General features: G+C 44.6%; 1 protein-coding gene across 5 annotated transcripts in view; it reads left to right on the top strand.

Annotated features, from left to right (window-relative positions):
* MME (membrane metalloendopeptidase) overlaps window positions 1–27,141 on the top strand; it is a 127,484-nt gene continuing 100,343 nt past the window's right edge. For 2 of the 5 annotated variants that reach the window (XM_084847314.1, XM_084847312.1), the window contains exon 1: window positions 1–145. The gene's annotated coding sequence lies outside the window, so the exon portion shown is untranslated. Of the gene's footprint in view, window positions 146–569; window positions 685–20,961; window positions 21,141–27,141 lie in introns of those variants that run through there. The other 3 variants (XM_084847315.1, XM_084847316.1, XM_084847317.1) reach the window with 3 other exon arrangements.

The following is a 27,141-nucleotide window of genomic DNA, read 5'->3' on the forward strand; positions in this document are numbered from 1 at the left end:
GCATTCATTCAAGCCATTCTCCAGAAGTGTACAGGGTGTACACTTTCCCATTTCCTAAGACTCCACATCTACCCCAGAAACACCAGACCCAACAATTATTATTTTTTGACAAATAGCCTATAACAAACCACAGTGCGGATCACTGGTAAGTAAATGTCTCTTTCTGAGACATTTTTTTGATGAAAACATATGCTGTGTGGGAACTGGGTATTGCTCATTGGTTCCTCCTGTGCAAGCACCTGGTCATTATTGACCCCTAGAGGGATGCCACTTGCACTGGCATTTTCATGGCAGACTATAGCGGGGTGGTTTGCCAGATGGTCAACAGTACAAGTTGACCTTCCCCGCAAGAAAGGGGGTTGCCACACTGAAGACACTTCTCCGGGTGGACTCCAATTGGGCCATAGGTCCATGTGGAACTGCCAGGAGCAAGCCCTCCAATGACCTCAGTAAATGGGCAGGTTGGTAAGGGAGAAGGCGCTCTCTCAGGTTTCCTGGTCCCATGTTGTTTAGGTCTTTGTAAACTAGTACTAGAACCTTAAACCTGGCCCAGTAGTGAAAAGGCAGCCAGTGCAGTTCCCTCAGCAAAGGAATTACATGCTGTTGCCCGTCACCAGTTAGCACCCGGACAGCAGGCTGAACAGTCAGGCAACAGGCTGCCTAGTCACAGTCTTCCACAGTAGGGTGAGTTGTACCATATTTCTATTAAAATTATAATTTCCAAATTTGCATTATACTTATAAATTAGCATGTGCACATTTTATGCACATTGTGTCCTCTTTTTTCTGGCAATTCACATGTGGCCATTCTAATCTCCTTACCAAAAAGTTCTGACTATTCTGATAACCTCTGTGTAGAACAGGAGAGGGGGTGTCAAGTGTCAGTCTTATTTATCCAGCAGGTGCTTTCTAGGTTGGCAACAGAGGAACTGAGAGAATGCTCTCATTTTAATGCTACATTTGTTGTTGTTGTTGTTGTTCAGTCATTAAGTCGTGTCCGACTCTTCGTGACCCCATGGACCATAGCACGCCAGGCCTTCCTGTCCTCTGCTCTCTCCCAGAGCGTGCTCAAGTCCATATTCATTGCATCAGTGATGCTATCTAGCCATCTCATCCTCTGCCGTCCCCTTCTCCTTTTGCCTTCAATCTTTCCCAGCATCAGGGTCTTTTCCAGGGAGTTTTCTCTTCGCGTTAGGTGGCCAAAATATTTGAGCTTCAGCTTCAGTATCTGTCCTTCCAAATTTGAGCACTCAAGTTGATTTCCTTTAGGATGGACTGATTTGACCTCCTTGCAGTCCAGGGGACTCATAAGAGTCTTCTCCAGCACCACAGTTCGAAAGCATCGATTCTTCGGCGCTCAGCCTTCCTTATAGTCCTGCTCTCAGAGCCATACGTTGCTACGGGAAAACCATAGCTTTGATTATACGGACCTTTGTCAGCTTCTCTCTGCTTCTCTGCTTCTTACTATGTCTCTGCTTCTTACTATGCTGTCTAGCTTTGCCATAGCTTTCCTCCCAAGGAGCAAGCGTCTTTTAATTTCATGGCTACAGTCACCATCTGCGGTGATCTTGGAGCCCAAGAAAATACAATCTGTCACTGCTTCCATTTCTTCCGCTTCTATATGCCAGGAAGTGATGGGGCCAGATGCCATGATCTTCATTTTTTTAATGTTGAGTTTCAAACCAGCTTTTGCACTCTCCACTTTCACCCTCAACAAGAGGCTCTTTAGATCCTCTTTGCTTTCTGCCAATAGGGTGGTATCGTCTGCGTATCTGAGGTTGTTGATAATTCTCCCGGCAATCTTAATTCCGACCTGTGATTCATCCAACCTGGTGTTTCTCATGATGTACTCTGCATATAAATTAAATAAGCAGGGCGACAATATACAGCCTTGTCGTACTCCTTTCCCAATTTTGAACCAATCGGTTGTTCCATGTCTGGTTCTTACTGTTGCTTCTTGACCCTCGTACAGGTTTCTCAGGAGACAGGTAAGGTGGTCTGGTACTCCCATCTCTTTAAGAATTTGCCACAGTTTGTTGTGATCCACACAATCAAGGACTTTAGCGTAGTCAATGAAGCAGAAATAGACGTTTTTCTGGATTTCTCTTGCTTTCTCCATGATCCAGCGAATGTTGGTGATTTGATCTCTAGTTCCTCTGCCTCTTCGAAACCCAGCTTGTACTTCTGGTAGTTCTCAGTTCACATGCTGCTGAAGCCTAGCTTGTAGGATTTTGAGCATAACCTTGCTGGCATGTGAAATGAGCACAAGCTGCTTTGGGGATTGGAAATACGAAGTTATGTGAACTTCGTATTTCCATGGCATAGTATTATAGGCATTATTTATTTGTTTGTTTCAAAATTTATACCCTGCCTTTTCAAACTGTGCTCTCCCACTCCCTCCCACAACCACCCCCCCACACACACATAAGGCAGCTAACAAAATATTTCAAATTACAATACCTGGTTAAACACAAAACAAATAAAAGCCAATAAACACACCAGCAAAAACCAGTAAGCAGCAGCAGAATTGAGACAACAGCAATTTCGCTCAGAAATATCTTTAATGTAAGTGATTCATAAATATTGTTGAATAAAATTATCGATAAAGAGCAGCAATGTTGGTTCACTTCAGTAGCACAAATGGTCCATAAAAGCTGCCTAGAAGAGAAGTGCAGTTTCCTGATATCTTCATCTAAATAAAGATGAAAAAGTGAGAAAGACTTGCCTTGGAAGAAGAGTCACACAGAGAAAAGCAGACACAATAAACATCCAGCTCCTTAACATAAATCATTTTGGAAAGACCAGCTTTGGCTATGGGAGGATGATACTTCTTGTGTATTTTCTTTATCTGCTGATCACAGTTTTTCAGAACTGCTTCAACCACTATGTTCTATTGCGTTTAAAATACATATGTATACATTGTCTTGTATATTCTTATGTTGTGATGAACTGATAGTTTCTTACCTGAACAGAGATAACCTACTAAAAATGGAAGGTGGAAAGTAGCACATTAGATTCTTATTTTGTTTGTTATCCCCACTCTAGAAACAGGAATGGCTTGTTAGGATAGTAAGAGGCTCTTATCTGGGGATTGGCAACTTTTGGCCCTCCAGTTGTTTTGGCCTACAGTACCCATCAGCCCTAGCCAGCATAGCCAATGGTGAGGGATCATGAGAGTTCTAGGCCAAAACATCTGGAGGGCCAGAAGTTGCCCACCCCTGCGCCTAATTAGACATTGCTGAGCTCTTTCCCCATTGTCATGTTTGACAATGAAAATAAAAAATTAATATAATCTTTATCTTTGCACATAATCTCTTTTTTATCTTGGATACAGTTGGGCTCTACATAGAAATGTAACAAAACTACAGTTACCCTTTGCATTTCATGGTCTTTTGGCCCCACTATTTACAATTCTTTTCTGCATATGTACAGCTGTCAATTGGGGATGAGACTTTGTAGATTTGACAAAGCGGGCTTTACTCAACAGAAACTCATGCCACTGTATGCCTGAGGGCCTGTAAGGTGCCACAAGGCCTCATGGCTGTTTATACTATAATTATGTTGCCTATGATTATACTGTGGTTGCAGTAAGTCATATTTGTTTTGCCCCACTGATGTAATGAATGGCAGGACTATCCATAATTTGCCATGCTAAGAGGATGTCAGTTGTAAAACTTAGACACTGTCTGGGATGATACTTTATTGTTCTTCGTTCATCTGAAGTTCATGATGATTCAGTGATGTAAACTGGATTTCATATTAATTAAACTTGCAATGATAGACTAACATAGAGGGTGAATTCAAATGACCAGTTTACACTGTGGTAGGGTTTCTTTCCACGATATGGTCACTCACTGATTTCCATTCCCCCCTGCATTGAGCAGGGGGTTGGACTTGATGGCCTTGTAGGCCCCTTCCAAACCTATGATTCTATGATTCCTACACACACAGGGTTGGATCCAATCCTTGTGTGAGCAGAAATCCACTCACATGATGGGACCTCCGCCCATGTGACAGATCTTCCCCTTCCTCTCCTTTTCCCTATAACATTCTCATGCCCCAAATATTCTTTGGAGGGTCACCCAACCCTTCAGAGCAGATGTAGGGGAAGGCTGCAGGGGGGAGGGAGAAATCCATTGTGCCAGCGATTCCCTCCAGTGGTCAAAACGACACCTTGGATACAACCCATAGTGAACATTCTTTCAGCCACTCATTCTCACACTTAGCGAATTTGGAGGTATTTACCAAATGGTAAATAAGCCTTCCCCACATTTTTCATGTGGTTGTATTCAAGGCCAGTATTAGCATTCAGCATCTTTAGGCATCTGCATCCAAGAACCCCACCATCAGGGCCCATTGCAGATGTTTGACCTTGCCCCCCCATCCATGTTTGTTTGTTTGTTTTAAAGAAATCTGACCTGGTGCTCTGGTAGGGATGTACGAAAGTCACTTACCTTTTTGCGGATTCTGTTCATGGAGGGGGAGGTGCTCCATCCCTCCCCCTGGAATCCTCGACGGGGGGGGGAGGCGATCCGGTCCTCCCCCCCCCCGGAATCCTCAACGGCCGGCTCTGCTCCACGGCGGCTCCACGGCAGCTCCACGGCGGCTCCACAGAGAAGCCGGCCAGGCCAGGTCCGTCCGCAGCCAGATTTCTGGCCATGGACTGGCTGGTGCGGACGGACGCAAATGGCGGCTGCCGTAGCGGCCGCCATTTGCATCCAGCCAGGGAGCCGTGATAGGCCCACTATGCTATTTGCGTTCCCCTTTTTTTTTTCCGCTGTAATAGTCTATGTAAATATTTACGTAGACTAAAATGGCGAAAAATAAGGAACGCAAATGGCGGCCGCCGTAGCCACCTCCATTTGCGTACGCTGTTTTTGTGTTTGTTTGTTTTTACCCAGATGTGATAGGCTATGTAAAGACTTACATAGCCTATCACTGCAAAGACCAGACTGCAAATGGTGGCTGCGGCAGCCGGTCGAAAGACCAGCCGCCGCCACCACCACCGCTGGAGCCACTGCCATCCGGAACATCCACCCCAGGTAAGTCTCATCCCGGGGGGGGGATCCACGGGGTGGCGAGGGGATGGCAGGCCATTCCACCACGGATTTCGGGGGGCCGAATGCCAGTGCATTCGGCCTCACTGAAATCCGTGGCAGAATTCTCTGCCATCCCTAGCTCTGAGCAGCTCTGGATGGCTGGGTCTAGCTGCCATATTAATTTCCCACAATGCCCTTGACATAGCATTACTCTAGGGCATTGTGGAAAGCTAAAATGAAGGCTAGATTCAGCCACCCAGTGCCACTTAAAGCTCTCCAGATAATCTGCTGCCTGCTGCTGCAAGGAACATTCAAGAGGGCACACCAACAGAGTAGGGGGCTCAGCAGAGATCATTTTCCTCAGGGGCCCCTCAAACTGGGAGCCAGCCCCGGCTGTATGTACTAGTAATCCCTGGCTTGTGATATGGAGGCCTTCCCCTGAGCTATAGTTTTGTAGCCAGCATTGCCTTTTCCAACCAGCTTGTCTTCTCTGCTTTTCCCCCACAGATATGAGATTTTACAATTCCAAGTGTTCTTTCTGTACTATGTTTACATCGGCCAACCTCCCAGTTCACCTGCAGGCAGCTCCTTCTGCCCCTTCTCTTTGGAAGAATGAGCTTAAAACCTGAAATATGTCATCAACTGCTAGGGGCCAGATGATTTTCCAAATCAACAGAAGGACTTCCTCTGTGGGTTGATAGTATATCGTGGTCCTGTGTCAATAGGGATGGATGGACCTGTTCAGCTCTGTCTCAACAAGTTTGCTGGGTGGGACGGGAGGGTTAGGTCAAGCTCATTCCATCCCATTTCTGCATGAGCTTGCAATTTATTTTTTAAAAAACACCTTATGAAAATTTGTACACATTTTTTTGTAATGCACAAATTAATGTATGCAATTTTTTGTGCATTTGAAAATGTGCACATTTTTGCCACATGCACCCCATTGACTAAAGTGTATCTGTGAGCATTTTGGAAATGTATGCATTTTTGCACATTTTCCAAATGTGTGAATGTTGTCAAATGTATTTTTTTTAAAAAATAAAAATGAGGAATTTATAACAAGCTCAGAAAAGTACAGATTTCCAACTGCAAATTTGGGTCAGCATTCGGGTCCAGGAGATGTGAATTGGGTAAATCCATTTTTAAAAGCTTGAGGGAATGAATTTCTCACAATCCCTATATGTTAAGGGAGAGTCAGTCAATTGCATTGTGCCATTATAACCAGAAATCAGGGAGGCAGTAAGTTCTATGACTTATACTTAGAAAATGGCTCAGCAGATTGATCTGAAACTTGCCAGTGTAGGAGAGGTTGGTTTGAGGATGGTCTATGCCTATTTTGGTAGAATTGTAAGAAATAGTCAATTTAGAGTTCAAAGTTTGATGAGTGACTTCCAGCAGTTTGACAGGCATTGTCTGTTTTCTTTCGCATAGACTTGGCTAGGGCTAAACTCCCTTTTGTACAGCATATTTTGGACACATTGCATTGTGTCAGGTCTGGAGGAAGATCTAGTAGTAGTGTAACATGCTTGGAGTCCTTATTACAAATGTGATATATCTCCAATGGGATTTCATAAGGCCTGCCCCTAAGCATGCTCAGAACAATTCTGAGGGAGGGGGGTAGAATGCAAATACGTTTGGCAGGTTACGAGGGAAACAGAATGTAAAGGGAGGAGGTAAAGGAGGGGAGCAGGGAATTATTAAGTCAGTTACGGTTTTAGGAAGTTGAGACAGAATGAGGTTTGGGGCGGGGGGAGTAGGACATGCAAATCAAAGTCTTTTTTTCAAAGGTATACTAATTTCAAATGACTGCCCACCTGGAGACACAAAGACAAATTTCCAACATTGTGTATTGAAACCAATATGCGTATATTTGGAAACCAGTGCCAACAATGCTATTACCAGTAAGAGCTGATTTCTGACACAGCAAAAATAGAATAAACCATCTACTTCTGGGACCCAAGAACCAGACAAAAGTATCACAACACTGCAGCAATGCATGAAGGGATAACAGAACTAACACATTCACTCCATAGCAACAGAAACAAGTCAGTATCTAGGGTGAAGCAACAACAACCCAAACCAACCACAGTTATCAGTGTGCAGCACTTTAACAAACATTTAGGAAACAAGCAAATTTCCCCATATTTTCTATATGGTAAGTTGGTTCACCTGTATTCACCAAAAGTCAGGCTTATATTCAAACCTTCTTGAATGTTGGGATTTGTCCAACCCCAGTTTATATGACTAGACTATACCATTAAAGATATGCTGTAAATATTCTACTTTATATATTTGTATATTATTAAAATATAGTGCAACACACAGAGCTCAAAAATTGTTCACCGACTTTGAACAAAATGTAACAGAGCTTGCTGTGCTGTATAGACAAATTTGATCAAAACTAATTAATTGGCATATTTGCCCTAATGTTTTTCCATGGGCCGCCGCCATTTGTGTACGCGCTTTTTTTTTTTTTCAAAGTCACCCGTGATAGGCTACGTGACGATTTACGTAGCTTATCATGGCTGTCTTTGGAAATCTAGCCGTGAATCTACGAAAATCGTTACATAGCCTATCACGGGTATGTGTTGTTTTTTTTTACTTTACTTTTTTTTTTTTGCAATGGCGGCGGCGGCGGCAGCCGGTCGGGAGACCAGCCGCCGCCGCCGCCCCCGCCCCCGCCCCCAACGAAACGCCGCCGAAATGCCGCCGGGACCCGCTGCCGAGAGGGACATTCGGCCACGGTAAGTCCCATCCGCGGGGGGGCGGGGGGCCGGCGGAGAATTTCCCCACCAATTTCGGGGGGCCGAATGCGTTGGCATTCAGCCTCCCGAAGATTCGGGGAGAAATTCTCCGCCATCCCTAGTATGGGCACACCTCAGGGGTACTTCCACCCTTATACAGTTGTGGAAGGCACCCCACCCAGGGACTCTCTTTCACTATGTGAAACCTCGAAACCAGCTGTGCTGTCAACAGCTCTGCCAGCTCCCTTTATGCTGAGGCACTTAGAAGCCTACTACAGAGATTAAATCAGCAGTGTCTAATCTCTTTCAGCCCAAGGGCTGGATTCAATTTTGGAGAAGCTCACAGGGGTTGCATTCCAGCAGTGGGCAGGGCTGAAGGCAAAAGGGAGTATGCCCAAAGGCAAAAGGGCAGAACCCAAAATACCAGTACATCTTAGCTCCAGTCTCCTACGGCCAGTCGCTAAGCCTTCGGAGAGGCATTTCAAATTTATAGAATGGGGGAAAAATGCCCCAAACCTGGAAACCACCAAACAAGTGGTGTTTGGGGGAAAGGTGATGGGGCCTTCTGGGAAACCAGAGGTTCAACACCCTTGGATTAAATCAATTTATTTGTTTGTTTGTTTATTTATTTATTTCTATACCGCCCAATAGCCGAAGCTCTCTGGGCAGTTCACAAAAATCAAGGGCTTTCATATCAAAATAAACAATGTTCTGTTGCCATTTCTTGCTGCTGCTGCTTCTGTTTCTTCTTCTGTGTCTTCTGCTGCTGCTGCTGCTTTAAATGTGATATCATTCGGGGACAATACCATCCCAATACACCATTAATCATCTACAACTAAGCTAGATCTACACTAGTGCTTTTTACCTGTATTGAAACGGACTGATAGCCGTTGGGGCACATTGGGCATTCCGTACACTGCTTTTCCAGCATTATTTTCCACTGTTTATTCCGTATCATCCAAAATGCCACAACAGATGTCATTGTGTGTGCTACGAGTATAAACGCGCAAGAGGGGTATAGCGTCACCATGGTGGGATTGTATCAATATGATGTGAGGTACAGACTTGGCCTAAGTCACATGCAAAAAATTAATGGGCTACAGATGGGAATGAGTATCCCCAGCTACATGAAAAGTCACATTCACCCAATTCATTGGGAACTTCATGATCCTAGCAATGCAGGGTCAAATGTGTATCTGATTCCAATGTGCATCTACATTCACATCTGTTGTTTCCGAGCATGGATTGCCCTTGCTGGCTCAGGGGAATACTCGTTATAGAACCAACCGATCATTAGGAAGGCAATGCTTTGTGAATCGTATCACTGGCGTTATCTGACTTCCTCAATTTTTTCAGCTCTTCCCTCCTTTGTAATGGGATGGGTCTTGCAGAGGCACCTAAAAATGAGGAAGAACAAAGATTACAGCTGATGTATTGATATGCATTCTTGTTTTTGTATTCTTGTGTTTTGTGAGCTGCTTTGGGCACATTGTGTGGGAAAGCAGCATACAGATTAAAGTGCTGATGATGGAAGTGATGAAGATGAACCTCTTTGCTGGGGGACATGCGGGGAGTCATTATTGAAAGATAAGGCAAAGTGGTTTAGGTAGACACTACTGTCCGGGAGCAAGGCACATACAGTCTGGTTTAAAGATACCAGAAGAAGGAAAAGCAGGAACTCTGATGGTTGACTACCCACAGTCAGCATCTGGACAGCAGTAGGGATGGTGGAGAATTCCACCATGGACCCCAATGAGGCCGGATTCTAAAGAATATTTGCGTAGCCTATCACGTCAAAAAACATCAAATATTTGCGTAGCCTATCATGTCAAAAAACAGGGATGCAAATGGCATAGTGGACGTAAATGGCATAGAGTATTCCCACAGATAGAGATGTTTCTGTTTGGCTTTGAACCAACTGATTAACTGGCATCTGGAAAGATTCCTCTCCACTCCCCCCGTCTCCCTGCTCTGTCTCCTAAAACCTTGGTAACTCCACCCACCACTTTGCTGTCTTCCTTATCAGACTCTGAGTCAGTTCCCATGCCCTCTCGAGATGCTTCTGCAGAGGTGCTGGGCCCCTTATACCATCAGATTACCATGAATTTAATGTCTTTTATGGATATATAAGTGGAGAAGTAAGAAGTAACAGTTAGAGAAGATATGCTATCACATAGATGTGCTGTGGTAAAGTATTTGAAGTAGAATCTTAACAAGTATGTCAAAATGGACGACGTGAGTTGACTGCCGTCCCCAGACTGATCTGCCGCTAGACATTATGGCCACAATCTAGAGATCACAAGGTCTGATCCTGTCTGTGGTTACAGTATATATTTTATTATGAATGAATGGTTTATTATGGTCATAGTCCAATACAAATTTTTGTACAAAAGAAAGACAGAACTAATCAAGAGTAATTAAATTAAAACCAATAAATTTTAAAATGGGGCCAACATAATTTTTCCATTGCTTGCACTGAAATAAGAACGAACCTAGCAACCTTTCCAGTGACATAGGATGAATCATTCTATTGTGACATATAAACACAGGAAGCTGACTTATATGAGTCGAACCACTGGTACATCTAACCCAGAATTGTTGGCACAGACCGGCAGCAGCTCTCCAGGGCTTCAGGCAAGCTTCTTTCCTAGTCCTACTGAACAAAGCTGGGGACTGAACCTGGGACCTTCTATATGCAAAGCAGGTATTCTACCACTGAGCTATGGCCTTTCCCTAAACATTACTGATCATTCTCTTTATATATTTTTGTACCTGAGAGATTGATTGTGATATAACATGTTCTTATCTATCTTTGACTTTGGGTGTGGGTGTGTTTTTAAAGAGCAATGATATTTTAGATGTATTTTTTTTTTAGTCAAAAGGACATAACCAAGTTTGGTCTAGTGAAATAAATCCCGCAGATATTTAGCTTCTCCTCCAGTATCAGAGGCAGTATGCTTTTGTACACCAGTTGCTGGGAGACATGGGCAGGAGGGTGCTGTTGCGCTCATGCCCTGCTTGTGGGTTCCCAGTCAACAGCTGGTTGACCACTGTATGAACAGAATGCTTGACTGGATGGGCCCTTGGTCTGATCCAGCAGGGCTCGTCTTACGTTCTTATATATTTCCAGGAGAGAGTTTCTGCCTTTGAGTGTTCTAGGAATTTTATATTGATGTATCTCTTCCCAAACATGTCTTTTTGTCTAAAATGATACCAATCCTAGCCCTTAGGTCAATGTTTCAGAGGCATATTTTCTTTCTGATTAAAAACTGGAGGTGTTTTTCACTCTCACAGCTGAAAAATGTCAATGTTTAGTGTGCATAGGAGTTAGGATTAGCTAGGAGAAACTTGACATCTCATCGGGGGTGTTTCTAGAGAGCAATGACTCATACAGAGAAACAACAGATAGTCTCCGCCAATGGTGGGTAATTCTGCTGCATCTTAGCATCAGGACTAATAGTCACACCTGATACAGAGGTGTGGCAGAATTACTTGAATATGCACACACGCGCACACACTGGGGGAGATCGATTGGAAAGGGACATACCCAAAGCAGCAATCATGCAGAGAAACATAAGACAGATTCCTCTATGGGTAGGTAGGAGTTTTGTGTTACTTTTAAGGAAATGTTGGTTATTTGATTAATCAATTATCTTGGCATACTAGCAGGTGTTTCATGACATGCTGTTTGGGAATTGTTGCCTTGGGTATAGAATGGGGGAAGCAACACCTCTAATAAATTAATTACAGACAACTAACATTTAAAGCACAATCCAGTGATTGAAATCAGTGGATAAACGCATTGAACTCTGCATTTCACTTTCAGTGATTTCAATGTGTCTCAGTGTGTTCAATTCTGTGCATGACTCAGCCTCACTGCACTCACTGGGGCTTACTTCCAAGTAAACATGCTTAGGATTGCACTGCTAGGCATTTTATGTTTCTGAGCTGGACCCCTTGCAATGCAATCCTGTGCTTGTTAAAACAGAAGTAAGTCTCACTATTTGTTCTATGAGCCTTACTTCCAGGTAAGCATAGGATTGAATCCTTTCAATTTCTTTGTTATGGATTTGCCATGTGACTTTGTACAGATCAAGCAGTCAGACAAACTATCTGAATTTATAATGCTTTTGAGCACCAAAATGAAAATCAATAGAATTAAAACTAGTTTAAACTCAAAAAGTCATCCAGTCTGATTAGTATGTGTATCATGGTTGTTGTTGTTGTTGTTGTTGAGTCATGTCCAACTCTTCGTGACCCCATGGACCATAGCACGCCAGACCTTCCTGTCATGATGTGTATCACGCACTTGTTTAAAAAAACACACATCAGAAATACTGTAAAGTTATAAAAACATATGGATCACCATGTTGGATGGAAAGAGCTCCTGTCTTTTTTCCAATTATGCCGATAACCAGGAGAAACACTTTCAGAATACGCTGAAAATTTTCAGTGAACAAGTATATTTGAATGTAAAACATCTTGAAACATAAGCAAATATAAAATGTGTGCGTATTTTACATACACCACCATAATTGTTGGACAGTGAATGTATCCCAATTCCAGGGGACAAGCTCCAGTCATTTATTCAACTCTCTTCCTATAGATTCAGATTGATGTTCTAAAGTAACAGCAGTGGTGTAACCATGGGCATGATGGGTGTTCTGCCAACACATCTGGAGTGTACCAGATTTCCCCTAAACATTTTTAGAAGAGATACCCACCCTTTGATAAACTGTCTTCACTGTTCCATCAACAGAGCCAGGGAAAGTGGCAGAAGTCTCCAGGGTTGCCACGGGCTTTGAGGCACATGTTAAGACCGAAAGGTGCATGCCTCAGGCAGTGCACAGGTTAAGAGCCTAGCATGTAAAAACGAGCTCAGGGTAGGGAACTTGCAAAGCCAGTTTACGTAAAGAAGTTCTGATGCTCCTTTGTCTCTGGTAGAGCAGAGCTGAAATGTCTCAGAAGACTTTTTTTCTGAGAAAACGTTGGAGATTTTCTTTTCCTCACACCCTTAGGAAAAGATTACTTTGCAGAATTTCCTCTGAATAGTCTCCACCAATTGTTCGTGGCGGCTGCCATTTTCCCTCCACAATTGCCCAGAACAATGCTAGGTCCAGGGCATTGCGGATGATGCTGGGGCCCAGACTGCCAGCACAGTTGCTGTCATTGTCCCTTGCAGCGGTAGCAATGCCCGCCCCCAACGCATGCAGTCGCGCATGCACACACAAATCCAGAACAACCTTAGGGAAAAAAAGAAATAAGCTGTGATACTGCCACTGCTAATGGTGAACCCCACGCCCTGAGAAGCTGTTGGAGGGTTTCTCCTCCCCCCGGAAAAAATAGATGAAATGGTCCCTTCCCCAGTTTCTGCCCACTAATAGGGTGGAGAATTTTGAGAAGCTATTTGTGTACAGCTGTAGTCTGTGGAGTCGCTCTGTAAATTCCACTGGTTTACAATCAAAATGAAATGGGCAAACTGTTAGAACTGTTTCCCCAACGATACTCTGACTGAAGGCCAAATTAGAGGTGACACTATTTACATCTTTAGCCATTTTTTAAAAATTAACAGCCAGCATGGGGGTCCCTCAGCTGAGTCAGACCCTGGCATGGGTGGCAGGGGGCTTTAACCTTTTGCCCTGCTGTACTCCAGATTGGAACTGCGCGCACACGCACACACACCCCTGCTATTTGGAATGGGAGGGAAACCTCCATTGTGAATCGCAGGTGGGGGTGATCCAATTTTTTGTCAACTCTGGACAACTTTGCTTAATGTATATTGCAATAATGTATATTCCATGAATACATTAATGTATTAATGTATGTATTATATACATGTATAATGTTCATATATAATAAAATGGATATTAATGCATATCAAAACCAAAGCACAGAATTCCACAGTGCAGTGCACACCTAAACATCAGAAATGAGATGGGCATTGCCAATATCACAGTTGCCAGCCGTTCCAAGTACAGGAACCTATCCAGCAGAACATCAAGGCCACACAGCTTTGCACAGGTCAAAATTGCATTGTCATAGGAAAGTGTCAGCCTATTTGTTAATTTAGCTCAGTAGTGTCTTCTTTGACTGGCTGCTGCAGCTCTCCAGAGTACTGGGCAGACTTAGCCTACTGCTTTATCCCAGCCACTGGAGATGTTGGGGATTAAACCTGGGACCTTCTCCAGGCAAAGCATATGGTCTACCACTGAGGTACAGCACCTCCCCACATCCAGCCATTCCCATTCTACTCCCACCCTTAAGGTCACTAGACAGCTCACCCATATCCAATACTTCCTTTTGGCACCAGGACTTTGTGACCTTGGTCAGCTAGTCAAGAAATAAGACAGCACAATCAGGATTCCAGCTTGCAGGGAAACATCCCGAGCATAGAGGTCTACACATGCATATGTTTCTGCACTCCAGACATCCATGGTCAATGCATGGGCAGCAGGGGTGGCCCTGGGGGCTGCATGAATTGGGGGAGTGGCCCTGCTGCCCTTTGTGTTTATAACATGCAATTTAAGGGACTGAAGTCACCATTGTCTTGTGACCAGCACTATTATCCAGAGCTCACTGTGTGACATAATGTATCTGATTTTATTACTTTGGATCAAATGAATATCATGAATACAGATCTGAGTAGGTCAGTTGAGCTTCTCTCATTGTTAGCTTATGACTGATCTGTTATGCAACACGGTTTTTAAAGAAATTTGTACACAGCAGCTTTATTTTCTGTTTGGAATGGATAGTGCTAGGTTACTAAGGCAGGATCTAGCCAAAGTTAAGCACTTTTAGAGCTCTCTTCAGCAGGTGAGATATTTGCAATACTGTCCTAAGCATGTTGATGCAGAAGTCATGCTGAGGTTTATTTAACAGATTTACTGCTAGCATTTGGATGCCCCACCCTTCTGTCACTGCTACTGAAGTGGCTAAACAGTAACCCAAGGAAAATGTGCTAAATTCCAAATAACATTACAAAGAAGATTAAGAAACAGCCCAACAATTTTCTTCAAAAACAAATAAATTAAAGAGCAGTAGTCAGAACTGACTTCAACAACACTTACTCCAAAGAAAGTAGGCATATGAACAAGGTTAACTCTCTCACTGGAATTAATGGGAGGTTAAAAGTGTTTAACTTGAGCTGGATTGTCCTGCAAATTAAGCCCTGTTCAGGTGTTATGGCTGAATAGGGTACAAGTAAACCACATAAAATGGATGGGGGTGCACACAACGTCTTCCTACTTGGCAGCCCTGCCCCCATGCCCTGACCTCCCCATGTTGAATGAGGAGTGAATGCAAATAGAAACTTCCCCATTCAGCACAGGGAGACTGAAGATTCCAGTGGACAGGGCTGGCATTCACTTACCCATCACTCTTAGGTATATTGCTTGTACCCTATTCTTTATCCAGGGATGGCCACCATATGAACCAAAGCTACATCTGGGAAATTCCAGGATGTGCCTCATATACAGTGAAGGCCAGAAATATTGGAACAAGGATAACTGTTTTGGCAGTTGGCCTCTGTACACCACCACATTGAAGTTGAAAGGAATCACACCCAAATGGGAGCGAAGTCAGGACTTCCAGCTGTAATTCAAGGGGTTTGACAAAAGTGGGGCACTAACCATTCAGGAAGGACAGCCAGTGGCATACACACACCCCCATTGTTGGTGGCTCATAAGTAATGGAATGAATGGCTGACAAGCAGCTGCATGGCAAGGTGTGGCCTGTTTCCTGGGTGCCCCATGACCAGTCAAGCAGATAAAAGGCCTGGAGGTGGTTCAGAGTGTGACATTTGCATTTGGTAGCTGTTCACTGGAACTCCCAACATGAGGTCCAAAGAGGTGTCCATGCGAGTGAAGGAGGCCATCATTAGGCTGAGGAAACAAAATAAACCCATCAGAGAGATAGCAAAAACATTGGGAGTGGCCCATACAACAGTTTGGAACATCCTGAAAAAGAAGGAATTAACTGGCAAGCTCAGCAACAGCAAAACGCCTGGAAGACCACGGAAGACAACTAAAGTAGATGACCACAGAATGCTGCTCATGCTGAAGAGGAGCCCTTTCACAACATCTAACCAGGTCAAGAATGCTCTTGCAGAGGTAGGCATGTCATTGTCAACATCTACAGTCAAAAGACGGCTTTATGAATGTAAATACAGAGGCTTCACAACAAGGTGCAAACCACTGGTGACGCTCAAGAACCGAAAGGCCAGATTAGCCTTTGCCAGCAAACACCTACAAAAGCCTGCCCAGTTCTGGAATAAGATTCTTTGGACTGATGAAACCAAGATGAACTTGTACCAGAATGATGGGAAGAGAAAAGGATGGAGAAGGAAAGGAACAGCTCATGATCCAACGCATACCACATCATCTGTTAAACATGGTGGAGGCAGTGTTATGGCATGGGCATGTATAGCTGCCAATGGAACAGGGTCACTGGTGTTTATTGATGACCTGACTGCTAATAAAAGCAGCAGGATGAACTCTGAAGTGTATAGGGCTATACTTTCTGCTCAGATCCAGCCGAATGCTGACAAACTGATAGGACGCCGCTTCATATTGCAGATGGATAATGACCCAAAACTTACAGCAAAAGCTACCCAAGAGTTTCTCAAGGCAAAGAAGTGGGATGTTCTTCAATGGCCAAGTCAGTCACCTCATCGCAACCCAATAGAGCATGCTTTTCACTTACTGAAGACAAGACTGAAGGCAGAAAGACCCACAAACAAGCAGCAGCTGAAGACAGCTGCAGTAAAGGCCTGGCAAAGCATCTCAAAGGAAGAAACGCAGCATTTGGTCATGTCCATGGGTTCCAGACTTCAGGCAGTCATTGACTGCAAAGGATTTTCATCCAGGTATTGAAGGCAATCCTTAAGTTTGAAATGATGTTGGTTTGTTCCATTACTTATGAGCCACCAACGATGGGTGCGTGTGTATGCCACTGGCTGTCGTTCCTGAATGGTTAGTGCCCCACTTTTGTCAAACCTCTTAAATTACAGCTGGAAGTCCTGACTTCGCTCCCATCTGGGTGTGTTTCCTTTCAACTTCAATGTGGTGGTGTACAGAGGCCAACTGCCAAAACAGTTATCCTTGTTCCAATATTTCTGGCCTTGACTGTAATTCCATCAAAACTTCCTGCTGTCATTGAGGGGGGACCACCACTCATATGCCACACAACATGCAGGCATCTTCAGTTCAGAATGCCTGGTCCCTAAGGTATGAAGCTCTTTTCCAAGGTTCATTCTGACCAGCCCTCTTGAGAAGTCTTACCCTAGACAAGAGAGGATCTTGGCTAGCCCACATTATTCTCTGAAAAGCCTACACTGGGGTCTGATCCAGATGTTCCTACAACTATTCTACCTCTTCAGGGTGTTCTTTGTTAGGGGCTGGAGCTGGGAGTGGTAGTCTGCTCAAAGTGCCAGCATCGCCATTCTGATGGCCTGCCTTGTAAATAATCTAGTACTCGTAAACTGATAGGGTCAATGTTCAACACTGTAGTCTGGCTGCCACCATGGTGGGTATTGCTTTATTTTCCTTAAATAGTCTTAACAAAGGTTTGTAGTCAGTTACGATGATGAAAAGATTTTCATGTAGATACTGGTGAAACTTCTTTAGGTCAAATATGATAGCTAGCCTTTTTCCATCTGAGAATAACCCCTCCTTCCTTATTTAGTGTCTTAGAAGCATATCCCATAGGCTATTTTTTTTCATCAGGGTTCATTTTACAGACTATACCATCTCTGATAAAACATCACAGGAAAGGATTAACTCCTTGCTGGCATCAAAATGAAACAAAAAACACTGAGAATCTGAATAGGCTTTTAGATTATTGGAAGACTTTTTCTTGTCTGTCTCCCCAGTGTCTCAAAGTTCTTTTCCTTAGGAAGTGGTGCAAAGTTTTTAAGAGGACTCAGTGATTTGGAAGGAACACATGGTAATAATTCAACATCTCTAGATACGCGTGAAGTTCTGATATGTTTTGTGGGATGGTGCCTGTGGTGGTTTGTGGTATGGTTCAGAATTCCAAAAGAAATGGAGCCAATTTTATCGCCAGATTTCCCGTGGTCATTTTCCTTTATCCCCTTCTTTCTCCTGAAGGTGATATGCCTCTTTCTTTCTTTCTTTCTTTGTCCCAAACTGCTTCTGCCACCGGATAAGCTCCCTTGCAATTCCTTGCAAAATCTCCAGTCTTCCTGCTTTTATGGCACTGGAATTTTTCAGGCCTACAAACTGAGACTGAATGCAATGAAAAAACTTTTCCAGATCCCTAAACTTCTGTTGTGGGCTTTTCAGTTGGTTTATGGGTTCATGTTGAGTTTCTTTTTTGTTTAGCTGTAAATCCTTTAGATTTTTTTACTGCTGTTTCCATGGTAGTTGCCACCTTTACAGCTTTGTCCCAGATCAGGTTCCCCATCTACCAGTAATTTCTTTTGGATGTTAACATCCTCAGCTCCACAAATAAATCTGTCTCTAGAATGTCCTCTAGGAAAATTCCCAAAGAGAATAGTGTTCAGTGAGGGGTTTTTTATTATTATTTCAGCTATATATGTGAATATAGATTCACCTTCCTTCCTCCTCCTGTAATTTGAAGTGTTCCATAATTATAGCTGGCTTTAGAGTATAGCATTCAGACAAAATCTTTTGCATCCCTGCCAAACTTTTATTTCCTGGCTTTTGTGGCTGCAACAAACTCCTCAAAGGGACATAGGTTTTAGTGCTGCACTCACCAAGAAATATTGCTTTTGGCTTGTTCCCATCACTAATATTATCATTTTCCAGAAAATAGTAGCCCGCTCTCTCCATATATTGCTGACAGTCAGTCCACTGACTCTGGATTAAATTCCTCAGTTTTCCTATCGAATGGCATCGTAAGGTTTTCTTGTCGCCACTGTTGTTTACTCACTGTCTATCTGCCCAAATCATAAACTGCTTATTGCAGACAAGCAAACAGGAGGACTGAACAAGAAAATGAAAGTAAAAGACAAGGACAGTTTGAGGGTGAAGTCTTTACTTCTAATGCAATAATCAAGTCAAGCCAATCTTTATTTACAGTCAAATGTACAGCTATTAGTACATCATGTTAAAAACACGTATATTAATAAGAATACATATCCGTAGAAATGGAAAGATGCAAAATCTATAAAAGTACTCATCAATAAATTTAAAAGAAAAGTCAGATGATCATGAGTGGTTTGTTTGTTTGTTTATTTATTTATTTATCTATTCAATTTATAAAACCTGCCTATGTACAAATACTCTAGGCGGGGTACAAAGTTAAAAACAATTTAACAAAGAATCGAACAATAAAAACACAGCCTAAAAACATACAAGAGTCAACAAAGAGGAACGAGAGTTCTAAAAAGGGAAGGCTTGCCGGAATAATAGAGTCTTTAATTCCTGCTTAAAGCCCGTCAAAGAGGTCAGCAGGCGCATTTCAACCGGCAGGTCACTCCACAACTGAGGTGCGACAAAGGAAAAGGCCCTCTTGTATATGGCTGCTAATCTCACATTATGCAGTCACAGCAGATAGCCCACAGAGGACCTTAGGTGGCAGACAGGGATGCAGGGGAGAAGGAGCTCCCTAAGGTACCTTGGACCTAGACCATGGCCCCATCTACACTGGGCTTTTACTCCGGGGCAGGTGCAAGTCGAAGTCCCTCATGATAGATGACACAATCTTGACTTTGCAGCCATCTGTGGTTTTCACCCGGAAAATGCAGAGTTCCAAGGAGTCGTTTTACTGCAATTTGCGGGGGTTGCTACTGGTTTCCCCTTGGTTGCGGACTGTCTGCTCCTTCCCCGAACTGATTTCTCATTTTGCCGTGGGCAAATGTTGTAGGCAGCAAGAAGGCGCTCTCTTGTGTTACTACCAAATCCTCCTCTGATCGTGGCAGGACAGAGAGAAGGCCTCGTCTGGGGATCTTAAAACCTGGGCAGGTTTCCAGCCACATGAGCCTGGAGCAGGTCTCAAGGTAGCTCTGAGCCCATGCTGGATTCGTCCCAGGATTCCCACACCACCACCACACAAGCATATATTAGCAGCGGAATGCCGAAATCTGAAACTCAGCTGAAACTTGCACATGGTGAGGTTGCCTCACAGCTTTTTGCCATGAACTGAACTGGCTGTATGAATTAGTCCTGCTTCTCAATTGGTGCCTTCAAAAAAAAAGAAATACGAATCCCTCAGGTGACTACAGAAAAAGTGGTTTGCGGGAGTAAAGACCACTTATTATGGGAGCAAACATTTATGTAGCACCTTAATAAACTACGCCTGAAAGCTGGTGGGTGTGAATGGAGTAGCAGGAAATATTTGTGGGGAGCATGTGCTGCACCTCACTGGTATGGAGTCATCTCTGTAAAAGCAACATGCAGTGACCAGAACACTCTTATCTGGCAACGTCATGCATGACAGATTCTTCGCTGAATATAAGGGCTGAAATAGATATTTTAACAACATTCTGATTGCTCTTGAACTGACATGTGGTGGTGGTGGGGAATCCCCGAAAACAGGGCCAAGGCAGAAAGCCCTTCTGGAAGGGAGGTTCTGGATCCAACCCAATATTTATGAGGCCCCGAATAACATGATGCTCTGGATGGCTTATAGTAACAATAGAACACAACTATAACAAATAAAAATATAAAGCAGAGAATGAAACCTACATAACCACCACCACCTGCCAGCAACACCAAGAAATAAAAAGATTTTACACGTAAGGATTAAGAGTTGAAAAGGCTTGGGAAATTAAAAAGGTTTCCACCTGGCACTGAAAAGGCCACAAAGTGTGCTAGGTGACCCTATCTAGCATAGGCTTTCCACAGCTGGAATGCCATCACCAAAAAGGCCCTTTCCCAAGTAGCCAGCAGCTACACCTCACTCACTTCGGCTTTTAGCAGAGGCTGCTCTCTCCCGCACCCTTTTAGGGTCTCTGGCACTTTAAGCAGCAAGACTGAGGTCACCTGTAGCATCTAGGAGATGATAGAATGCTGCAGAATGGATTGTACTATTTCAGACTTCAGGTGGGGATGCCACATTTTAAATGCTTCCTCCCCCCCACCCCACCCCTTCTCTGTATATAGACATTCTACTTTCCCTGTACATAGAAAATTAGTACAGCAGGGAGCAATCTGAGCTTGAACCATTCTCCCTGATGTGTTAATTTTCTACTTGCAGGAAATTTTCACAGGGATTCAGAAATGTCATCTCCTCCCTGCAGTCTATGAACTTGCGCACACTCCGGGAAAGAGCGGAGGACAGGAAGGCCTGGCATGCTATGGTCCATGGGGTCACGAAGAGTCGGATACGACTTAACGACTGAACAACAACAACAACAACAACCTGCAATCTGCCAGGTGCAGTCCATTTTACCATCATAACTTTCTAGCAACTCATTCTGCTGCTTAATGTAGATCAGGCCCAATCTGGGTCAGATAAGGTGCAAGAAAGGGGGGGTAGTTATAAAAGTCCCAGTTTTATTTTCCAACAACAGCAGCAGCTTTTGTTAGTGCACAAATACCCGCCTCATGTCAGAAACTAGGGATCAACGAACAGAAATATCTGGGCCAAATGCTGAGACCTAATCAGTGCCCCCTGTCTGTATAGTTGCCAACCAAGAGGTAAAAGACAAGACAGAGGTACTGTGGGTTGGGAAACCAACTACTCTGGATGGAGGTTTACAACTGGTCTTAGATGGGGTTGCACTCCCCCTAAAAGACCAAGTGCGTAGTCCGGGAGTCCGAACAGGAAGCCCAAGCGGCTGCAGTGTCCAGGAGTGCATTTTAACAGCATAGGCTGGTACACCAGCTGCAGCCCTATCTGGAGAGGACAGACCTTGCCTTGATTATTCATGCACTAGTGACATCCAGGCTAGACTACTATAATGTGCTGTATATGGGACTGCCTTTGAAGATAGTCCAGAAAATTCAGCTAGTGCAAAATGTGGCCACCGAAGTGCTGGTGGGGATGAGACAATCAGATCATCTAACACCTATACTGCGCCAGCTGCATTGGTTACCACTGTGTTTCCAAGCCCAATGTAAAGTGCTAGCTTTGACCTTTAAAGCCTTAAACAGTTTGGGACCAAATTACTTAAACGGCCACTTTCACCCTTATCAGCCTGCCCACACTTTAAGATCCGCAAGAGAGGCCCTTCGCACTGGCCCACCTGTGAAGGCTGTTAGGTGGGCGAATACTTGAGATGGATGGACTCACCACCGTCCGGTTTCACTGGGTGCTCGCTAAACCGCCTTCACCACTCGTTCTTCCCCAGACCCACTCGCCAAGCAGCTGCATTCCCGGCAAGTACCCAGCAGCGACCTGTCCCCTTAGCAAGCTGACATTTTTAAAAAAACAACAGAATCTTCTCTTCTTCCTCACCCTTCTTGGCCCCAGCCACGGGTTGTAGAGGAAGAAGTTGAGCAGTGCCAGCACCAGCTCCCGCAGTGTGGTGGCCACTGCCATCTTGGACTTGAAAGAAGAGTGCCTGAGGCCAGCTGCCTCAGTCGCTATGCACCATCGGGAGTGGGAGCAGAGGAGGGCACAGCTCTGGGCCCAGCACCAATGGCACTGACCGACTGACCCATCTGTCAGTTAGTCAGCCTGCTGGTTCCTTCACAGTCTACCTATGGGCACCATCCCCCATCTTTCCCACACTTCCTCCTCTGCCATGGAAGGGAAGCGGCACCAACCCAGGCCTGCTCTGCCTGTCCGTCTTTCCATTCCCCCTCTCAGGTGAGGCCTGCTGTACCCTGTCATGTTGCATAAATGGCCCCTTTACAGCCACCATTTACGTAAATCTCAAAACATGAGTTTCATGGCAATTCCTCAGCTGCCATTTTATGCAAAATGGCAGCTTGCTGAATGGGATGGGCAGCTGCCGGGCACTTGCCAGGTGCAAAGTGTCAGGAGCGCCCTAGCGGCCTCTTTCAGTACGCTCCAATAGCCAACTCAAGACACAGACGAAAGGATTCTTTTCAAGGCTTTAATCCTTTTACAACTTAATGACTCTGTCAGATGCTAATCACCAGCGACTAAGCAAGGAACAGCAGAGTAGCCTATGCTCCGAGTAGGCAGTTCATCCCCATTTGAAGGAGAATCACTTGAAGACCCTAAACTAGGCTAGGGAGAAATCCTCCCTCTTTCCCTTGGGTCCATGGGAGGCGGCCGTTGCTTGCGCGCCAAACGGGTGCTACGCCTCCTTTCCACACCCTCCATCGCTCGTCACTCCCTGCGTCTGCGTCGAGCATCTAGCAAGCCCCCCTCCCGCACTTTCTCACTGCTAGGATCACTATCTATCTCAGGAATGCCAGCAGGAGGAATCTCTGCCAGCTGCTGTGCCTGTGAGGGATGAGCTGGCTCCTCTCCCACGGATTGCTGATCCTCCTCAGAATCAGAACTGCTCTGGGGTTCTATCGGCTCAGTTTCCACCCTGACACAAAGTTGCTCAGTGAGCAGGTTCAGGTGAGCGTGGAGGCTCAGTGAGCAGGTCTGGGGGGGGGGAGTGCGCAGGGGGAGTTTGACGGACTCCACCCTCTTCCTGGACTCTCACGACATCCCTAGAGAATACATGAGAGAGGGCCTTTTCCACAGTGGCCCAGCACTTCTGGAATAAGTTGCCATCAGGGGTCTGCCAGTCCCCATCATTGCAGGCTTTTAAGAAGGCCCTGAAAACTTAGTTGTTTACTTTGGCCTTCCCCTGGTTATGTTTTATCAAACTTGGTTATAGCTGCAATTGTGTTGTAGGTTCTGTCTTATGCTGGTGCTTGTTGTTTTGGAGAACCTTTGCTGCTTTTATTACTGCATTGGTTGTTTATTATAAATTTATTGTATGCATTTTATTGTTGTATGCCACCTTGGGAGGGCTTCTGCTCTGAAAGGCAGCCAATAAATATTTTGAATAAATAAATGAAAGTGAAGGAAGTGATGTCTGGTATAAGATCTTGCCAGCAGCCGCAGGTTGTTTAGGGGTGGGGGTGCAAGTAGTGTTTCCCTTTTTTCTGGCTAGTGAAGCCTTCCCCTGGCATGGAGAAGAGGAGGAAATATTGCCTGTGGAACATCTACACATCAGGCTACTGTTAAAGGAACAGGAGCCATGCTAAACAAAAAGAGGTGGCAACTTCCCTCTTTTGCACTTGTGTGCTATTATTTTCAGACTGAATCTAGGCAGTTGTTTTTTTTAAAAAAAACAAAAACCCCAAAGCTTTATAAATGGAATACTTTTAGACCTATGAATAGACCAAAATGGCTTTCTTCCCATTAAAGTTTTGTGACTTGGTATAATTTAGAAAGCTAAGCATGATAATGGGAGTAAGGCTTTGAGTTGATTTTAAAGTAGCATTAAAAAGGACATTAAGGTGGGCCTGTTAAGCAGATGGGTTGTTCTAATAATGGAAGTGGCAGGACTTGAAAGAATCATGTAGAAAAAGTTGAAACTGAGATAACCTGATGAATTTGGGGACTTCATTTTTTTAAGACAAGGGTATCATTACTGTTACGAGAGTTCATTTATAGTTTTATTAGTGGAAAATGAGAGATCTGTGCTCATTTGCCTTGCCTAATGGAAACATTCTGATACTCCGTTGGATGTTTTTCTCCCTTGCTGTTCAGTATATGAAAACGTTTTGTCACTCTTCACTCCATCCTTTTCAGGAACCTCCATATCAAGCTTTTCAACTTAATTACTCTCCATCCATCTTCATGTTACTGATGTCCATTCTGGCTCATTTGCTCACCCTGACAGGAATGGATTCCCCCCCCCATTTAATTTCTGAGGAAGCAAATACCTGAATTTGCTACACTGGCAATATCTTTCAGTCTATGCACAGCCCCCCGACACAAGTGCTGAAGTCACATTTTGTTCGTTTTCAGTGATGTAGTGGTAAATTTTGTAGGGCAGAAGCTCATCATGACCATGCATAGACACACACATACACACACACATGGGAAAGAGCAACAATATGTAGCATTATACCCAATTTATTAGGATTAGCATGATGGCAAGCTCACAGGAGTGAGGTTCTTGGAACTCAGGGGTGCTAACATTTGACTGGGTAGGTTCAACTTGTCAAAAACAGTAGACAGTATCCAATAAGACATGAGTGCTAACATAAATTAAGGGTGCAGCCCTATGGGGATGGCTGTAAGCCTCCGAACTCAGAGGCTTACAGCTGTCCAGTGCAGAGCTGGAGGAGCAGCGGAGGCAATCTTCACCACTGTGCTCCTGCCGCTCTGCATTTCAGCTAGACCTGCTTTTTTGCTGGTCTAGCTGAGGCAGAGGGGAGGGGAGGGGAGGGGAGGGGAAGGGAAGGGATGGAGGCCGGGGAAGCTGGAGGATGCTCTGACTTGGATTCCTGCCTTGAGCAGGGGGTTGGACTTGATGGTCTTATAGGCCCCTTCCAATCCTGCTATTCTATGATTCTACGATTCCCCATAAATTGGCCTCCCCAGTCCCCTCCCCTCCCCGCCCACAGAACTGCCACCTTTCCCTACTCTCAGAGATTGCCTTTGCGACATTGGAGAGGCAGCCATCTGCGAGGGGGAGGGGGCAGGGAGCTTGGACTCCTGGGTCCAAGATCGGAGCATTGTCCCTGACATCAGATCCAGGAATCTGAACTATTGTATGCCCCCCACCAGCCCCCTGTCTCTGTCTACGGGCCAGAGGATTGCTCTCTAATTGCAAGTTCCTTGCTAGTGTAAGGAACCCCTAGCACAATGCCAAAAGCATTAGCTGGCACACTGGGATATCCCGGGAAACCCATCACACCAGCTGAAGCTAATGCTTGTCCCTTACGCCAGCGCAGCAGCCTCATTTAAGTTAGTGCTCATGTCCTATCGGATACTGCCCAACGAGCTTTAACAGGCAGCAACTGAAACACAACCTTTCACTTGAGATTAGAGATGCAACGTATCTTGCAAAGAACTGTTCCCATCTCAATGGCTAGTAGGAAGAAGGAACTCCATCAGAGAAAAGGGGTGAAAGCATCTGTCCTCTCCTTCATTATTTTTCTCATGTGCTGACTTCCTCTATACTATGATGAATAGTATATGATGAAGATGTCCTATGATGAAGAGGACATCTTTTTTTGGTGTTAGTTCTAGAAGGTGTTGTAGGTCTTCATAGAACCGATCAACCTCAGCTTCTTCAGCCTCAGTGGTTGGGGCATAGACTTGAATTACTGTGATGTTGAATGGTTTGCCTTGGATTCGTACTGAGATCATTCTATCGTTTTTAAGATTGTACCCCAGTACTGCTTTTCCCACCCTTTTGTTGACTATGAGTGCTACTCCATTTCTTCTAAGGGATTCTTGCCCACAATAGTAGATATGATGGTCACCTGAATTAAATTCGCCCATGCCTGTCCATTTTAGTTCGCTGATTCCCAAGATGTCGATGTTCAGTCTTGGCATTTCATGTTGACCACCTCCAGCTTACCTTGATTCATTGATCTGACATTCCAGGTTCCTAAACAATATTGTTCTTTACAGCATCGGATTTTCTTTTCACGGCCAGACACATCCACAGCTGAGTGTCCTTTTGGCTTTGGCCCAGCCCCTTCACTCTTTCTGGCGCTACTTGGAAATTCCCTCTGCTCTTCCCCAGTAGTAGATTGGACACCTTCCGACCTGAGGGGCTCATCTTCCGGCATCATCTCTTTTAGCCTTGTGATACGTTCCATGGGGTTTTCTTGGCAAGAATACTGGAGTGGGTTGCCATTTCCTTCTCCAGTGGGCCACATTTTGTCAGAACTCTCCACCATGACCTGTCCATCTTGGGTGGCCCTGCACGGCATAGCTTATGGCTTCACTGAGTTACGCAAGCCCCTTCGCCACAACAAGGCAGTGATCCATGAAGGGGACCTCTCTATACTAATTGGCCACGAACAATAGTAAAACAATAAAGCCTCTTTATCACCCCATTGACTTCCCAGAGCACCGACAATCTATTCTGGCACTCCAACAGATGATGTCACCATTTCTGCTCTGAAAAATGTCCCTGACTGGTATTCCCCTTCCACTACATGACTGATCCTTTGTCCAGGAGCCTCCCTGTGCTTTTTTTTTTTTTTTTTTACTGGGCCAAGGGATGCTATCATGTAGTACAGGCCTAGAAAGGCCAAGATTTCATTTGCCAGCACCAGCACCTATTTTCAATACCAGGCATTCAGTCCTCTAACATGTGACTTTTTTTTTTAAAGAGGTGTATATGCTCCCCAAGGGGGAAAAGGTTCTAGATCAGAGGGTTGTATTTCCAGAGGGGTCTGAGACCCAGCATCTTCTGTGGATCTGTGATAGTTCCCCACTAACCCTGATATGAGCTCAAAGAAGAGAGTTTCTGCTATCTGCTCTACGGGGATC

This window comes from Heloderma suspectum, chromosome 3, assembly GCF_057233095.1.
Source record: "Heloderma suspectum isolate Gila_16-S chromosome 3, 16-S_ref, whole genome shotgun sequence".
NCBI lineage: Eukaryota > Metazoa > Chordata > Lepidosauria > Squamata > Helodermatidae > Heloderma > Heloderma suspectum.